This window comes from Ranitomeya imitator, chromosome 5, assembly GCF_032444005.1.
Source record: "Ranitomeya imitator isolate aRanImi1 chromosome 5, aRanImi1.pri, whole genome shotgun sequence".
Classification (NCBI taxonomy): Eukaryota; Metazoa; Chordata; class Amphibia; order Anura; family Dendrobatidae; genus Ranitomeya; species Ranitomeya imitator.
The window spans coordinates 460,360,123-460,379,681 of NC_091286.1; the positions used below are offsets into that span (position 1 = coordinate 460,360,123).

The 19,559-nt window shown below is 43.7% G+C and overlaps 1 protein-coding gene and 1 long non-coding RNA gene across 2 annotated transcripts in view; both read left to right on the forward strand.

The window, feature by feature from the left end:
* ZMAT3 (zinc finger matrin-type 3) overlaps positions 1–19,559 on the forward strand; it is a 126,447-nt gene that overhangs the window by 28,999 nt on the left and 77,889 nt on the right. The window lies entirely within an intron of this gene.
* Positions 12,858–13,416, forward strand: LOC138638190 (uncharacterized). The gene is made up of 3 exons (XR_011312462.1): positions 12,858–13,067; positions 13,195–13,298; positions 13,398–13,416. It is a non-coding gene; the product is annotated as an uncharacterized lncRNA (long non-coding RNA).

Here is a 19,559-nt window from a genome sequence, read left to right on the forward strand (position 1 = left end):
ATAAAATAGGAGGCGCTGATTAGATTAATATTTATATACAGCTCTGGCAAAAATTAAGAGACCACTGGAAAATGTTCAGTTGGCTTTTTCTCTTTAGGCTAGGTTCCCATTGCGTTAATGGGACCGCTTACGGACAGCGTTGCACGGCGAAATTAACGCCGTGCAATGCGTCCGTTAAGCGCGCCCATTAACAGTAATGGGGACGCGCATCACTAGCGCGTGCCATTTTCGGCGCGCGCTAGCGATGTGCCGGTGTTTTGTGGCGCGCCGCGGACGCTGCTTGCAGCGTCCGAGGCGCACCCGAGGTCCGTTCCCTGCTCTCGCAGATCGGAGATCTGCGAGAGCGGGGACGTTTAACGCGACCCCTTTTAAAACATTGCGTTAGCGCAATCCGCTGACGCTAGGCGCTAAATGGATTGCTTTAACGCAATCTGAACCTAGCCTAAAGGCCCCTTCACATTAAGCGACGCTGCAGCGATACCGACAACGATCCGGATCGCTGCAGCGTCGCTGGAGAGCTGTCACACAGACCGCTCTCCAGCGACCAACGATGCCGGTAACCAGGGTAAACATCGGGTAACTAAGCGCAGGGCCGCGCTTAGTAACCCGATGTTTACCCTGGTTACCATCCTAAAAGTAAAAAAAACAAACAGTACATACTTACCTACCGCTGTCTGTCCCCGGCGCTCTGCTTCTCTGCACTCCTCCTGTACTGTCTGTGTGAGCACAGCGGCCGGAAAGCAGAGCGGTGACGTCACCGCTCTGCTTTCCGGCTGACCGACGCTCACAGCCAGTGCAGGAGGAGAGCAGAGCACAGCGCCGGGGACAGACAGCGGTAGGTAAGTATGTACTGTTTGTTTTTTTTACTTTTAGGATGGTAACCAGGGTAAACATCGGGTTACTAAGCGCGGCCCTGCGCTTAGTTACCCGATGTTTACCCTGGTTACCAGTGAAGACATCGCTAGATCGGTGTCACACACGCCGATCCAGCGATGTCCGCGGGAGATCCAGCGACGAAATAAAGTTCTGGACTTTGTTCAGCGACCAACGATCTCCCAGCAGGGGCCTGATCGTTGGTCGCTGTCACACATAACGATTTTATTAACGATATCGTTGCTACGTCACAAAATGCAACGATATCGTTAACAATATCGTTATGTGTGAAGGTACCTTAAGGCTATAGTAGGTATATTTTTGAGAAAAAATTATTATATTTTTATTATAGGTATATTTTTGAGTAAAATGTAAATTGTTCTTTTATTTTATAAACTTCTGACAATATGTGTCCGAATTTCCAAGCAATAAATTTTTTATTTTTTTCTGACAAATAAAAATGGTCAAAACAAAAAACAAAAACCAGTGCTTTCAGACCTCAAATAATGCTAGAAAACAAGTTCATAATCATTTAGAAACAACAATACTAAGGCTGGAGTCACACTAGCGAGTTTTACGGACGTAAGAGCGCATAAAATACGTCCGTAAAACTCGCCAAACAAACGGCACAATTATTCTCTATGCCCCTGCTCCTATCTGCCGTATTTTACTGATCAGTATTATACGGCTTTCTACGGCCGTAGAAAATCGCAGCATGCTGCGTTTGTCACCGTTTTGCGCAAAAAAAACGCCAATGAAAGTCTATGGAAGCCCCAAAAACACGGATTACACACGGACCAGCAGTGTGACTTGCGAGAAATACGCAGCGGTGTTAGAGAGAAAAGCCGGTAATTCAGTGCGGTGTACAGTAAAATCACACTGACAGCTTACATTAGAATAGGTAGAATAAATGTGTACACATAGAATAGGTATATATATATATATATATATATATGTCAGTGAGACACATATATGTATATATATTATTACTTCATACAGCGCTAGATAGCTTTAAAGCCGGTAATTCAATTACGGGCTTTTGCTATCTCCTTCCTAAACCCGACATGATATGAGACATGGCTATAAATACAATAGTGTATACACTAGCGGCGCTTGTGAGATGGATGGAGGTAGCTGCGGGTACTGCTCCTCACCACACCGAGGAGAAGGGGGGAAGCTATGAAACACAAAACTGTATATTACAGTATATGTACCTGCGCTTGGCCTAATAGGAAACTATAGTACACAAACACGATAGGATGGATAAACAGTAGTGAGTCCGTCTAGGGCACATATACCAGGACTGAAGTAGCCAATGTGCAGGGACTTGCGGGTGGAAAAACAGTAGTGAGTTCATCTAGGGTACGTATAACAGGACTGAAATAGTCGGTGTGCAGGGACTAGTGTGGGGGAACAATAGCAATGTCACAATAAATATGTAGATAAAATCACACGTAAAATTACTCGTAAAATAACTAACACCCCAGACAGTGCACAACCTAACATAGATAATGCGTGTATATATGGACTTACGAGCGGTGCCTCAGATATATAGTGGAGATCGAGTACCTGTCATATGATAAGCCACGGGGAGGAAGTTAGGTAAAATGGCACTAAAAGAAGTCCGCGACTTGTTGGTAGTAGTAGCAAATGAAAGCGTTGCACTTAGCTCAATTGAGCGTTATAGTTAGAATCGTTGTACTTAGCTCAATTGGGCGTTGTAGTTGAAATGTCCTCAGGCGGCTAGTGCAGGCGCCGTCCCGGCCGGTGACGGACGCTCGCGCGGCCTGTGTAAAGTCCTGTACGATGCTGTGCAGGACCTGTGGTGACGTTCGGGTCACGTGCTAAGGAGTCACGTGGTGCCCTGGATGATGCTACGGTGCGCTGTGGGAGCCAAACCAACGCGTTTCGGAAAAAACTTCGGTTTCCTTCATCAGGGTAGGCTCCCCCTGCGCGTGCTGGCTATTTATAGCGATGGTCTCCTCTCCCATAGGTTCAGTTGAAAGCAAAGAGTTCCACCTCATTATTCAGGCCCCTTGGTTTTAATGTATCAAGTTCAAATATGTGTCTGGTCTCCTCCCGGGACATTTGTTTAATATAGTCCCCATTACGCCAGTCCTGTTGAACCACTTTGATTCCCATGACCTTAATGCCCCGTACAGATCCTTCATGGTGAATGAGAAAGTGTTTAGATAAGGGATGTGCGTCGTATCTATTACGTATATTCCTAAGGTGCTCATTGATCCTTATGTATAGGGGACGTTTAGTGCGCCCTACGTATTGTTTCCCACAGGGGCATTCCAGAACGTAAATGACCCCTTGTGTCTTACATGTTATAAAATCTGTAATACGGATTTCTTTACCCGCTTTTGATGTGACCCGTTTTTGCTTAGTTGGTTTAATTGATTTGCACATACTGCATTTTTTGCAAGGGAAAAAACCTTGAATTATTTGTTTAAAAGGGCCCTTGCTGTTACCTGCGGGTTTGGGATTACGTACCGTAGGGGCAACGATGGCACCTAAATTTCGTGCTTTCCTGAAAACAAAGCGCGGATGTTTTGGCAAAATATCTCCTATTAATTTGTCCTCTTGTAAGAGGCCCCAGTGCTTATTGATAATTTTCTTCAGTATACAGATATTTGAATTATATTGGGTGATGATTGGTATTGCTATCTGGGTTTGTTGATCAGGAAAAAGCCTTTCATTATTTATTTTACTCTTATGTTTATCTTTCACTATATCGTTATTATGTTCCTCCAGGAGTGTCATTCTGGGGATTTTTTGCACGTCCCTTTTTGTCGTGAGCAGGGATTCCTGATCATATCCCTTATTTAAAATTTTTTGGATCAATGCATCCGCTTCCTTCTCATAATCCGCAGTATTTGTGCAGTTGCGGTTAGCACGTATAAATTGGCTCCGGGGGATATTAAGTAACCACCTTGGTAGGTGGCAACTGTTCATGGAGATATAACTATTGGAGTCTGTGGGTTTTGCATATGTACATGTCTGCAGTTTGCCCTCGTTGATTGTGATGTTGAGATCTAAAAACTGTACCCTGTCTTTACTAGTGTTGGCAGTAAATAATAAATAAAATTCATTTTTATTCAAATCCGTTAAAAATTGTTTCAAATCCTCATCCTTCCCTTCCCAGATAAAGAAAATATCGTCTATAAAACGCAGCCATAGGGCCAGACCCGCGCGCAGCACACCTCCCGGGTAGATATGTGTTATGAAAGGCAATTCAGTACCACAATGGACATAGTGGTCAGAGCACATACAGTGATCTGACAATAACCCAAAATCATAGAACGAGCTCTGAGACGTGGGAACTCTGCTGACCGCAATCCCTAATCCTCTCCAAACAACACTAGAGGCAGCCGTGGATTGCGCCTAACTCTGCCTATGCAACTCGGCACAGCCTGAGAAACTAACTAGCCTGAAGATAGAAAATAAGCCTACCTTGCCTCAGAGAAATACCCCAAAGGAAAAGGCAGCCCCCACATATAATGACTGTGAGTTAAGATGAAAAGACAAACGTAGAGATGAAATAGATTCAGCAAAGTGAGGCCCGACTTTCTTAACAGATCGAGGATAGAAAAGGTAACTTTGCGGTCTACACAAAACCCTAAAGAAAACCACGCAAAGGGGGCAAAAAGACCCTCCGTACCGAACTAACGGAACGGAGGTACACCCTTTGCGTCCCAGAGCTTCCAGCAACAAATTAGACAAGCTGGACAGAAAAAATAGCAAACCAATAGCAAAGAAGAACTTAGCTATGCAGAGCAGCAGGCCACAGGAATGATCCAGGGAAAAGCAAGTCCAACACTGGAACATTGACAGGAAGCCAGGATCAAAGCATTAGGTGGAGTTAAGTAGAGAAGCACCTAACGACCTCACCAGATCACCTGAGGGAGGAAACTCAGAAGCCGCAGTACCACTTCCCTCCACCAACAGAAGCTCACAGAGAGAATCAGCCGAAGTACCACTTGTGACCACAGGAGGGAGCTCTGCCACAGAATTCACAACAGATATGTAATTCCTCCCATCTACCAACGTAGAGGTTTGCATAGCTGGGCGCGAATCTGGTCCCCATGGCTGTGCCCCATTGCTGGGTGTAGTAGTCCGCCTCGTTTTTAAAAAAATTGTGAGTAAGAATAAAAGTAGCACATTCTTTAATAAAATTCACTTTATTTTGTGATAAATACTGTGACTTATTTAAAAAGTGTCCCATTGCCTCTGTTCCTTTCTCATGTTGTATCACCGTATATAGTGATGCAATATCTAGAGTCCCAAGGGTGTAGTGGTTTTGCCATTGAAAGTTACTTAATTTCTGTAGGATGTGTTTCGTGTCCTTCAAATAAGCAGGTAGAGAAGGAACTATATCCTGTAGGAAGCAGTCCACATAGTGCGACAGATTGGAGGTCAGGTTACCTATGTCCGAAATAATCGGGTGGCCTGGTGGGTTGTTGATATCCTTATGGATCTTAGGAAGATAGTAGAAGACAGACATCCTTGGGTGCAGTGTGTATATATACTCAAATTCTTGTTTATTAATATGTCCATCTGCCAGACCATTATTTAATAAATTTTTTAGATCCTCTGTAAATTTAGCCGAGGGATCACTAGACAGTTTTGTATAAGTTCTTACATCCCCTAAAAGTCGCTGCGTCTCTTTGCGATATTGTGATTGATCAAGAACCACAATGCCCCCTCCTTTGTCTGCGTGGCGGATGATTATCTCCTCCTTTTTTTGTAATGAGCGGATAGCGTCCCTCTCTTTCTTTGCTAGGTTGTATCTAAACTGGCAGCATTTTTTATCACTGACCTTTTTTATATCGACTATCACATTTCTCCGGAAAGCTTCAAATGACTCTGAATATTCGTTCAGAGGATTGAATTTTGATTTGGCCCTAAGATTAGTAAAACCATTAGGTTGTATTTCGTTCAATTCACTTACTATATTTGTATTGGGCTGTTTATCTAGATTTTTCTTTATAAAGTACTTTTTGATGGCCAGTTTCCGCATAAATTGCTTGACTCCGATAAATGCTTGAAATTTGTTGAATCTGGCGGCTGGAGCAAATTTCAATCCCTTTTGTAGTAACTTTATTTCATTGTCTTTGAGTGTATAAGTACTTAAGTTAAAAATTTTTTGGTTCTCATTATTTATTTCTTTAGGGGTCTTCTTTTTTTGGGTGAGTTTCCCACCCCTACAGCCTCGGAGCCGTTTCTTTTGTGGCCTACCTGAAAAAACGGATGGGTGTTTTTACGTCCTCCTAGTTGATTTCTAGCAGTGGTACGGCTTTGTGTTTTGGCTGCTGTACTTGTTTGGGGTTCTGATCTATTATCATTGCCTGGTAGTTGTTCTATTGGCGTATCAAGTACCTCGAACCGATTTTGGGTGGGAGTTAAAATGGTTGCTGGGTCTGTATTGATATTTTCTATTATCGTAGGGTCTGCTTGATGCTCATATTTATTGTGACATTGCTATTGTTCCCCCACACTAGTCCCTGCACACCGACTATTTCAGTCCTGTTATACGTACCCTAGACGAACTCACTACTGTTTTTCCACCCGCAAGTCCCTGCACATTGGCTACTTCAGTCCTGGTATATGTGCCCTAGACGGACTCACTACTGTTTATCCACCCAAAAGGTAATTACCTATCGTGTTTGTGTACTATAGTTTCCTATTAGGCCAAGCGCAGGTACATATACTGTAATATGCAGTTTTGTGTTTGATATGAGACATGGTTTACATACAGTAAACCATCTCATATCCCCATTTTTTTTGCATATTCCACACTACTAATGTTAGTAGTGTGTATATGCAAAATTTGGCCGTTCTAGCTATTAAATTAAAGGGTTAAATGGCGGAAAAAATTGGCGTGGGCTCCCGCGCAATTTTCTCCGCCAGAGTAGTAAAGCCAGTGACTGAGGGCAGATATTAATAGCCTGGAGAGGGTCCACGGTTATTGGCCCCCCCCTGGCTAAAAACATCTGCCCCCAGCCACCCCAGAAAGGCACATCTGGAAGATGCGCCTATTCTGGCACTTGGCCACTCTCTTCCCCTTCCCGTGTAGCGGTGGGATATGGGGTAATGAAGGGTTAATGCCACCTTGCTATTGTAAGGTGACATTAAGCCAAATTAATAATGGAGAGGCGTCAATTATGACACCTATCCATTATTAACCCCTTTCTGCCATTAGACGTACTATTCCGTCCATGTGGGGTGGGCTTTACTTCCCAAGGACGGAATAGTACGTCATAGCCGATCGGCCGCGCTCACGGGGGGAGCGCGGCCGATCGCGGCCGGGTGTCAGCTGCTTATCGCAGCTGACATCCGGCGCTATGTGCCAGGAGCGGTCACGGACCGCCCCCGACACATTAACCCCCGGCACACCGCGATCAAACATGATCGCGATGTGCCGGCGGTGCAGGGAAGCATCGCGCAGGGAGGGGGCTCCCTGCGGGCTTCCCTGAGACCCCCGCAGCAACGCGATGTGATCGCGTTGCTCCGGGGGTCTCCTACCTCCCTCCCTGCATCAAGTCCCGGATCCAATATGGCCGCGGATCCGGGTCCTGCAGGAGGGAGGTGGCTTACCAAGTGCCTGCTCAGAATCGGAATAAAAGGCGATCAAAAAATGTCACGTGCCCGAAAGTGTTACCAATAAAAACGTCAACTCGTCCCGCAAAAAACAAGACCTCACATGACTCTGTGGACTCAAATATGGAAAAATTATAGCTCTCAAAATGTGGTAACGCAAAAAATATTTTTTGCAATAGAAAGCGTCTTTCAGTGAGTGACGGCTGCCAATCATAAAAATCCACTAAAAAAACCTGCTATAAAAGTAAATCAAACCCCCCTTCATTACCCCCTTAGTTAGGGAAAAGTAAAAAAAATTTAAAAAATGTATTTATTTCCATTTTCCCATTAGGGTTAGGGCTAGGGTTAGGGTTAGGGTTAGGGTTAGGGCTAGGGTTAGGGCTAGGGTTAGGGTTAGGGCTAGGGTTAGGGTTAGGGCTAGGGCTAGGGTTAGGGCTAGGGTTAGGGTTAGGGCTAGGGCTAGGGTTATGGTTAGGGCTAGGGTTAAGGCTACAGTTAGGGTTAAGGCTACAGTTAGGGTTAAGGCTACAGTTAGGGTTAAGGCTACAGTTAGGGTTGGGGCTAAAGTTAGGGTTAGGGTTTGGATTACATTTGCGGTTGGGAATAGGGTTGGGATTAGGGTTAGGGGTGTGTCAGGGTTAGAGGTGTGGTTAGGGTTACCGTTGGAATTAGCGTTAGGGGTGTGTTTGGATTAGGGTTTCAGTTATAATTGGGGGGTTTCCACTGTTTAGACACATCAGGGGCTCTCCAAACGCAACATGGCGTCCGATCTCAATTCCAGCCAATTCTGCGTTGAAAAAGTAAAACAGTGCCCCTTCCCTTCCGAGCTCTCCCGTGTGCCCAAACAGGAGTTTACCCCAATATATGGGGTATCAGCGTACTCAGGACAAATAGGACAACAACTTTTAGGGTCCAATTTCTCCTGTTACCCTTGGGAAAATACAAAACTGGGGGCTAAAAGATAAGTTTTGTGGGAAAAAAAAGATTTTTTTAATTTTCACGGCTCTGCGTTATAAACTGTAGTGAAATACGTGTGGGCTCAAAGTTCTCACAACACATTTAGATAAGTTCATGGGGGGTCTAGTTTCCAATATGGGGTGCATTCCAAATGGCGCTCCTTCCCTTCCGAGCCCTCCCATGCGCCCAAACGGTGGTTCCCCTCCACATATGGGGCATCAGCGCACTCAGGACAAATTGGACAACAAATTTTGGGGTCCAATTTCTCCTGTTACCCTCGAGAAAATACAAAACTGGGGGCTAAAAAATTATTTTGGGAGGAATTTTTCTTTTTATTTTCACGGCTCTGCGTTAGAAACTGTAGTGAAACACTTGGGGGCTCAAAGTTCTCACAACATATCTAGATAAGTTCCTTGGGGGGTCTAGTTTCCAATATGGGGTCACTTGTGGGGGGTTTCTATTGTTTAGGTACATTAGGGGCTCTGCAAACGCAATGTGACGCCTGCAGACCATTCCATCTAAGTCTGTATTTCAAATGGCGCTCCTTCCCTTCCGAGCCTTCCCATGCGCCCAAACGGTGGTTTCCCCCCACATATGGGGTATCAGCGCACTCAGGACAAATTGCACAACAAATTTTGGGGTCCAATTTCTCCTGTTCCCCTCGGGAAAATACAAAACTGGGGGCTAAAAAATAATATTTGTGGGAAAAAAAATTTGTTTTATTTTTAAGGCTCTGCATTATAAACTTCTGTTAAGCTCTTGGTGGGTCAAAGTGCTCACAACACATCTAGATAAGTTCCTTAGGGGGTCTACTTTCCAAAATGGTGTCACTTGTGGGGGGTTTCAATGTTTAGGCACATCAGTGGCTCTCCAAACGCAACATGGCGTCTCATCTCAATTCCTGTGAATTTTGCATTGAAAAGTCAAACGGCGCTCCTTCCCTTCCGAGCTCTCCCATGCGCCCAAACAGTGGTTTACCCCCACATATGGGGTATCAGCGTACTCAGGACAAATTGTACAACAACTTTTTGGTTCCAATTTCTTCTCTTACCATTGGGAAAATAAAAAATTGGGGGCGAAAAGATCATTTTTTTTCACAAAAATTATTTTTTATTTTTACGGTTCTGCATTATAAACTTCTGTGAAGCACTTGGTGGGTCAAAGTGCTCACCACACCTCTAGATAAGTTCCTTAGGGGGTCTACTTTCCAAAATGGTGTCACTTGTGGGGGGTTTCAATGTTTAGGCACATCAGTGGCTCTCCAAACGCAACATGGCGTCCCATCTCAATTCCAGTCAATTTTGCATTAAAAAGTCAAATGGCGCTCCTTCGCTTCCAAGCTCTGTCATGCGCCGAAACAGTGGTTTACCTCCACTTATGTGGTATCAGCGTACTCAGGACAAATTGTACAACAAGGTTTGGGGTCCATTTTCTCCTGTAACTCTTGGCAAAATAAAACAAATTGGAGCTGAAGTAAATTTTTTGTGAAAAAAAGTAAAATGTTAATTTTTATTTAAACATTCCAAAAATTCCTGTGAAACACCTGAAGGGTTAATAAACTTCTTGAATGTGGTTTTGAGAACCTTGAGGGGTGCAGTTTTTAGAATGGTGTCACACTTGGGTATTTTCTATCATTTAGACCCCTCAAAATGACTTCAAATGAGATGTGGCCCCTAAAATAAAATGGTGTTGTAAAAATGAGAAATTGCTGGTCAACTTTTAACCCTTATAACTCCCTAACAAAAAAAAATGTTGGTTCCAAAATTGTGCTGATGTAAAGTAGACATGTGGGAAATGTTACTTATTAAGTATTTTGTGTGACATATCTCTGTGATTTAATTGCATAAAAATTCAAAGTTTGAAAATTGCAAAATTTTCAAAATTTTCGCCATATTTCCGTTTTTTTCACAAATAATCGCAAGTAATATCAAAGAAATTTTACCACTATCATGAAGTACAATATGTCACGAGAAAACAATGTCAGAATCACCGGGATCCGTTGAAGCGTTCCAGAGTTATAACCTCATAAAGGGACAGTGGTCAGAATTGTAAAAATTGGCCCGGTCCATAACGTGCAAACCACCCTTGGGGGTAAAGGGGTTAATCCAATTGTAGTAAAGGGTTAAAAAAACACAAACACATTATTAAAAATTATTTTAATGAAATAAAAACAAAGGTTGTTGTAATATTTTATTCTACGCTCAATCCAATCGCTGAAGACCCTCGATCTGTAACAAAAAAAATAAAAATAAACCAACAATATCCATACCTTCCGAAGATCTGTAATATCCAACGATGTAAATCCATCTGAAGGGGTTAAAATATTTTGCAGCAAGGAGCTCTGCTAATGCAGCATTGTTCCTGGCTGCAAAACCCCGGGGAATGAAGGTAAAGTAGGTCAATGACCTATATTTACATTCATTTGCGGTGAGGCGCCCTCTGCTGGTTGTCCCTAGATCGTGGGAACTTTCCTAGAAAGCTCCCAGGCTCGAGTTCATATGAGGACAACCAGCAGAGGGCGCCTCTTATGAACTCGAGCCTGGGAGCTTTCTAGGAAAGTTCCCACGATCTAGGAACAACCAGCAGAGGGCGCCTCACCGCAAATGAAGGTAAATATATGTCATTGACCTACTTTACCTTCATTCCCCGGGGTTTTGCAGCAAGGAGCAGCGCTGCATTAGCAGAGCTCCTTGCTGCAAAATATTTTAACCCCTTCAGATGGATATACATCGTTGGACGTTACAGATCTTCGGAAGGTATGGATATTGTTGGTTTATTTTTTATTTTTTGTTACAGATCGAGGGTCTTCAGTGATTGGATTGAGCGTAGAATAAATTATTACAACAACCTTTGTTTTTATTTCATTAAAATAATTTTTAATAATGTGTTTGTGTATTTTTTAACCCTTTACTACTATTGGATTAATAATGGATAGGTGTCATAATTGACGCCTCTCCATTATTAATTTGGCTTAATGTCACCTTACAATAGCAAGGTGGCATTAACCCTTCATTACCCCATATCCCACCGCTACATGGGAATGGGAAGAGAGTGGCCAAGTGCCAGAATAGGCGCATCTTACAGATGTGCCTTTTCTGGGGTGGCTGGGGGCAGATGTTTTTAGCCGGGGGGGGCCAATAACCGTGGACCCTCTCCAGGCTAATAATATCTGCCCTCAGTCACTGGCTTTACTACTCTGGCGGAGAAAATTGCGCGGGGGCCCACGCCAATTTTTTCCGCCATTTAACCCTTTAATTTAATAGCTAGAACGGCCAAATTTTGCATATACATACTACTAACAGTAGTGTGGAATATGCAAAAAAAAAGGTGATATGAGATGGTTTACTGTATGTAAACCAGGTCTCATATCATGTTGGGTTTTAGGAAGGAGATAGCAAAAGCCGGCAATTGAATTACCGGCTTTAAAGCTATCTAGCGCTGTATGAAGCAATAATATATATACATATATGTGTCTACTGACATATATACTGTATATATATATATATATATGTATATATATATATATATATATATATATATATATATATATATATATATATATATATTTTTTTTACACATGGATCCCTTGTATAGCCGTATGTTGGTTTTGCAAGCCTGCGAGAAAAACACGCAGTACGGATGCCATACGGAGGATGCCATGTGCAAAAAACGCTGAAACACCCTGCCTACGGAGGAGCTACGGACCACTATTTTGGGGACTTTTCTGCGTATTACGGCCGTATTATACGGACCGTATTTTTCAACGCTGAGTGTGAGGCCGGCCTAATGTTTTAACTCAAGAATCAATATTTTGTGGAATAACCATGATTTTTAATCACAGCTTTCATGCATCTTAGCATGCTTTCCTCCAGTCTTTCACACTGCTTCTGGCGCAAGTAAGCAGTTCTTCATTGTTGATGGCTTGTGACTATCCATCATCCTCTTGATTACATTCCAGAGGTTTTCAATGGGGTTCAGATCTGGAGATTGGGCTGCCCATGACAGGGCTTTGATGTGGTGGTCTCTTAATTTTTGCCAGAGCTGTATATTTATAAAGAAAAACTTGCAAAATATTTATTGAAATCCCTGGTGTTTGTATGCAGAAGAGTCCAGAGGGTGATCCTATTCAATGATTGACAGTTTTTCCTTTATTATACCCGGTGAACTCTTCCACAGTTTTTCACTGTTGACTCACAGATTTAAATGTTTTTTTATTTGACTTTTATATGTGATATACCAACACAAAGTAGCAAGTATTTGTGCAGTGTAAGGCTATGTTCACACATTGCAGATTTTCCAGCTTTTTTTTCTGCACTAAAATCCGCAGCTCATGGCAGAAAACGCAGGTGCGTTTTTGGTGCGTTTTTCAGTGCGTTTTTTAGTGCGTTTTTTTATGCAGATTGTCTGCGTTTTTTACCTAAATAAAGCTCTGGAAACTTGACAAACTTCAGTTAGAAAAAAAAAAAAATAATGATGTAATTTCCTTGTCCATCCCCTTCTTCTTTCATCCTCCATTTTGTGCAAACATGAGTGGAAGTTACCAAAATATGCCGCAGGTACACGTCCGCAGGCCGCACCGGATACTTATGCTGGGGTTGCTGCTGCAAATCTTGAATATGCATAGACAGCAGGTAAGCTGAAGTGCATTTTTTTTTTTTTTTACGCTAAACATATTCTACAGCGCTTTACCGACATCTTGATTTTTCTTAATTTTCACAGTGTTGTGTTGTAAAAAAAATGTATTTTTTTTTATTTTAGAGGCAGCAGCAGGAGAGAAGACGGAAAAGACTGTGGGTGCACCCGCTTGTTGCAGAACGTACACAAAAAGGCCACTTTTATGTGCTTTATAATGATTTGCGGAAGTAAGTAGAAATTCATGAAAATACAAAGTAATGTTTTTCCACAAATGTTATGATATGTTATGTAACAATTTTATTTATTTATTTTTTTTCCATTTTCAGATACCCGGAAAAGTTCGTTTCGTTTTGCCGTCTGCCAATCCTGGCGTTCGACCGACTTCTGGCAATAGTTTCCCCCCATCTCACACTGCAAGACACTTTTATGAGGAAGGCCATCTCTGCTGAGGAAAGGCTGCTCATCACCTTGCGGTAAGTAAATAATTTTTGGGTTGAATGTTATTAGGGCTCTTTCACATGTCCGTGTGTCCGGTATGTGTGATGAAAGTTTTCACATGTCTCGGAGACACTGACAAACTAATAAAGGTACCGTCACATTTAGCGACGCTGCAGCGATCTAGACAACGATGTCCATCGCTGCAGCGTCGCTGTGTGGTCGTTGGAGAGCTGTCACACAGACAGCTCTCCAGTGACCAATGATGCCACCACGATCAGGATCACGCTTCTTTAATTATAAGAAGTATTTTTCAGTGGTCCTGATGGCGGTGGCTGATGCACATTACAAATTTGTTGCCATTGACGTTGGTGCCTATGGTAGTACTGGGGATTCTCGGGTGTTGCGAACGTCACAGATTGGGATGCAAATTCTTCAAGATGGCGGAACGCTCCCAGCCTCAAGACCTTTGCCGGGTTCCACACATCCAGTACCCTTTGTGATGGTATCGGATGAGGCGTTTCCCTTAACTACGACCCTGCTGCGCCCATACCCACGAAGGGGACTGAATGCCCGGCGAAGGATTTTTAATTATCGGCTGAGTCGTGCACGCAGATATGTGGAATGCACCTTTGGGATCATGACTAGTCAGTGGAGGATCTTTCACACACCCATCCAGTTGGACACAGACACCGTTGACACTGTGATTAAGGCTTGCTGTGTACTCCACAACTATGCTCGTGAGTACAACACTGACGTAGTTGTGGAGTACCAGCAGCCAATATTTAATCCAGTGGTCAACGTGGGTCTGGGAAGGCCGTCCAACTCGGGTGTGCGTGTGAGAGAATCCTTCACTGACTACTTCATGAGTCCAGAAGGTGCCGTGCACTGGCAATACTCCTGTGCTGGTGTTGGGCAGCCTGAGCAGCAGAGAAGGATGGAAGAACATTGACTGACCAAGATGGGAAGATCTATACCAAAAGATAGAAGATGTCAAGATCCCTATTAATCAAAATCAACATCGATATTCAATTTTGTTTGTTGTATTTTTTTGGGGAACAAAATAATTTGTAATTTTTATTTATGGTTAATAAAAAAATTCTTATTTTAATTTGGTTGTTTTTGGATTGAATAAGTATTGTATATATAAAATTCTTAACTAATGATTATTCTCCATCCCATTGTCCAGTGCGCATACAGCCATCACACTATGTCCATCCCATAGTCCAGCCCCCATATAGCCATGACACCGTACACCTGTCAGCTAAGTATGTAAAATATCTAAAAATCAGAGATGACATTTGATCAACATTAATTTATTTAACAAGCAACTAAATTTTTCCAAACAGTTGAGAAAAATTTTTTCAATATGAAAAACTGAACTAACTTTTTCAAAAACAATTGCATCTTAATGCAAGTAGGTGTATTCCTGGGAACACCCATATGAGCTACTTGTGTCAGTCATGAAAGATTGACTTGCTGATGGTCCCAGGCTTGTGTTTCCTCCTCCAGAAAAATTCTGTGCCTGTTGGGTGTAGGAAGACGCTCTATAGTGCGGTTCACTGGGTTTCGGTCGTGGGCGAAAGAGTCCGAAAACCCCCGTCAAAACATTCTCATATGACTCAATTGGAGCAGGGTCCTCCAGAGCGGTGAGGGATGTTTGGCACAGAGACATGAAGAGAGACTGCCTATCCGGTGGCAGTGAGCGTGCCTTTCGGGCAATGGTCAATGCAAAAAAGTCACACTGGTCCTCACTTGAGGATTGTTTCAGTAAATCAAGTGTGTCACTGGCCATCTTCTCAGTTTTATCCTCTTTTTTTTTTTTTTTTTTTTTTTTTTTAAGGGACTCTCCTGCCACCGGATAGGGAGCTCTCTTCTCTGTTACCACAGTTTCTGACGAACCAGATGATCCAACAGCTGCTGCAGTTGATGTGCCTGCAGCAGCTGCTGGACATGCGGCTTCAGCAGAAGCTGTGGTAAGAGATGGAGAAATTGTCCCTCCCGCTCCCGAGGAAGTGCCTGCTCCATCAGTGCCTGCTCCATCTTCGGAGTGGTCATCCACAGGAGGCGGGTTGGAAAGGTTTCCCTTAGTCCTGTGTGAGAAAAGGAAAAAAATTATTAATCATGACCGCTGCGGAGGAGCAACATTTTAGGAACAGCATAAAGGCCGATTACTCCTAAACGCAGTTTATTTTTTTGCATGTGTGCTGATAATGCATGTTTTGATTTAACACATGCGTTATCACAACATGCTAGCCAAACAATGTGCTAGTTATCTTGCGCAGTCAAAGTGCCAACACAAGATAAATAGACACGGTGTAGTGCCATACCTCTCACAACTCCATCTTTGGAATGATAGCGCAGACAGGATTTTGGAAAATGCTCTCTTCACTATGGTATAAATTCTGGATGCTGTGTATTGAACGCTGCGGCAGGACACAGGGTTCAATACGCAGTCAACTGTGCTACACCACATGGCAACATTGATGAGGCTACATATATATTAGTGGTTTATAACCTACCTCCGCAAAGTCCGGCTTGTGAGCAGGAACTGCAGTTCATCGTAAAAAGGAAAGGTTATTCGACTTGGAGAAGATCCACTCCGGTCACATGTATTGATGAATTTATTGTACCGGTCACGAACTGACCTCCATCTCTGCTTGACATTTTTTTCTAAGAAAAAAAAAAAATATATATTTTCAAAGTAAATGTATCATAAACTCTAATAATAATAATATTAATAATAATCGGTAACAATATAATTACCAATTTCCAATTGGTTTGCAATGGACAGGGAATCCCACTACGGATAGAGGTCCCTCACAATCTTGGTCCAGCAATGGTCTCGGAAATATTTGTCCTTGTAGGACACATCAGCGGCATCCCATATACAAGGTATATCGCGAACCTACAATGAATAGAATAGTGTCATTACATACTATATCCAAATGATAAGTAATCTAAAAGGGAACCTGTCACCCCCAAAATGGGAACTGTAGATAAGCCCTCGATGTTTCCTCTAAGATGATCAAAAGAGGTTAGATTATAGTGACACAGGGGCGGTAACGGACCGATGGGCGTTGCTGTCCGGTCCATCCTCTCCCATCTTGTTGTTATGACGTCCTCTTGTATTCACACTGCGGCTCCTGCGCAGGCGTACTTTGTCTGCCCTGTTGAGGGCATTACGTTGCATTACTGCAGTACGTTGCTGTGCCCTCACCAGGGAGATGAGCCACAGCGTGAATACAAGAGGACGTCATCATAAGAAGATGGGAGGGGCTGTACCAGACCACCACGCTCATTGGACCGGTACCGACCCTGGGTGAGTATAATCTAACCTCTTTTAATCATCTTTGAGGATACATCGGGGGCTTATCTACAGTATACCAGAATGGGTAGATAAGCCCCTGATGCCGGTGGGCTTAGCTCAACTTCCATGTTGGAGTTAAGAGGTTTCCTTACAGCACAAATGTTTAAAAATTTGACATTGCATTTCACACGTCAGTGGCTCCGGTACGTGAGGTGACAGTTTTATCACGTACCTGAGACACTGACTCACGTAGACACTTTAAAATCAATGTATCTCTACAGATGTCAGCGTGTTTTCAAGGACCGTGTGTCCGTTTTCAAAACACGGAGACATGTCAGTATTTGTGGGAGCGCACGGATTACACGGACCCATTAAAGTCAATGGGTCCGTGTAAACACGTACCGCACACGGATGTTGTCTGTGTGCCATCCGTGTGCATTTTTTCTGTCATAGTGTTAACATTGAAAAAATTGTTGCAATGCAAGGACACAGACACAAAAGCAGACACACGGACATCACACGGATCCCTCCCAAATAAAAATACGTAGGGTCCCCCTATATTTTTAGGCCAGAAAGGCTAGGCAGACAGCCGTGGGCCAATATTTGAGGCCCGGGAAGGGGTTAAAATACCCATGGCTGTTCCCAGGCTATGAATATTAACCCACAGCTGTCTGCGCAGCCTTTCTGGCACTAAAATATAGGGGGCCCCGAAAAAAAAAATGTTGGGGTCCCCCTATATTTTTAGGCCAGAAAGGCTAAGCAGACAGCCGTGGGCCAATATTTGAGGCCCGGGAAGGGGTTAAAATACCCCTGGCTGTTCCCAGGCCATGAATATAAGCCCACAGCTGTCTGCGTAGCCTTTCTGGCACTAAAATATAGAGGGCCCCGAAAAAAAAAAGTGTTGGGGTCCCCCTATATTTTTAGGCCAGAAAGGCTACGCAGACAGCCGTGGGCTTATATTCATAGCCTAGGAAAGGGGCCATGGATATTTGCCCCCCCCCTGGCTACAAATATAAGCCCGCAGCCGCCCCGGAAAAGGCGCATCAAAAAGATGCGCCAATTCCGGCACTTAGCCCCTCTCTTCCCACTCCCGTGTAGCGGTGGGATATGGGGTAATGAGGGGTTAATGCCACCTTGCTATTGTAAGGTGGCATTAAGCCCGGTTAATAATGGAGAGGCGTCAATGAGACGCCTATCCATTATTAAGCCAATGAAAGGGTTAAAAAAAAAACACAAAGACTAGAAAAAAATATTTTAATGAAATAAAGACACCCACTTTTTGACCATTTTTTATTGTACGCTTAATCCATCCTGAAGACCCTCGACCTGAAAAAAAGGCAAAATAAAAAAACAAATTCATACTCCCTGGCCCTGTCCGCAGAAATCCATCGAGGGTCCCACGAAGATCTTCCATGGAGAACAGACACATCCAGAGATGTGTCTGCTCTCCACGGCTGCAGCAACACACTGACAGGAGCCATAGTTCCTGTCGGTGTGTCACTGCGCATGCGCGAGCGAGTTTACCGGCGGTCATTGACCCCGGCACTCTCGCTTAACGGCAGTGCTGCGTGGGAAAGTTCAACGCAGCTGTACTGCCGTTAACCGAGACGCCGGCGCCATTGAGCTCCGGAACAGTACGCGATACACTGCTAGGAGCTTCGCTCCTGGCAGTGTATCACCGGAGAGCAGGAGATCGTCGTGGGACACTCGGTTTTGGATTCTGCGGACAGGGAGTATGAATTTGGTTTATTTTTTTGGGATTTTTTTCTATGGACGAGGGCTTCGCCTACAAGTGTGGTGTTGGTGAGTATATACTCTATGTTTTATGTACTGTGTGTCATGTATGTCACGTTTATTGTGTGTGTATTGTGTGTGATGTGTTTTGTTTTACCGTACAATTGTCCTAAAGTCGCCGGACACAGGGACAACTCTCCCATCCTAATATCGGATGGGAGTAGTAGTCCCATACGGTGATTTAACACAATTGGGTGGCACTATCGTCGCATGGGGACACACACACACACACACACACAGACACACACAGACACACACATATACACATACATACCAAATCGATCAAGCGACCGACATCGATCCCCATGCGACGATATGCCTCCATCATGACAGCCACACTCCGCCCACGCACTTCCGCCCACGCACTTCCTCCTGCTTCCCCGCACTTCCGGCTGTAGCGGTTTCTGCACCACAAAACCGCAGAAAACCCGCAGATATTTTTTCATCTGCGGGTTTTACTGCGGGTTTGACCCTCACAATGGAGGTCAATGGGTGCAGAACCGCTGCAGTTCCGCAAAAAGAAGTGACATGCTGCGGAATGAAAACCGCTGCGTTTCTGCGCGGTTTTTCCCGCAGCATGTGCACAGCGGTTTGCGGTTTCCATAGGTTTACATGTAAATGTAAACGCTGTGGAAACTGCAGCGGACCCGCAGCGGCAAAATCGCTGCGGTTCCGCGGTAAAAACCGCAACGTGTGAATATAGCCAAAAGGAAATGATACATGGTTTTCTAAATATTTAAAAAAATATAAATCTGAACCTTGTGATGTGCATTTGTATTCAGCCCCCCTGTTCTATCCTTGCTGCTTGGTGCCCTGAGGTGTGCGTAGTCTGACATGCAGTTACACCGATCTACTCCAATAAGAAGACTGTTTCCTGAAGTCAGTTTATTGAACATTAGTAAATGTATTAGGTGAAACAAAAAGCAGTAAAATAACAAGGAATCAGTAC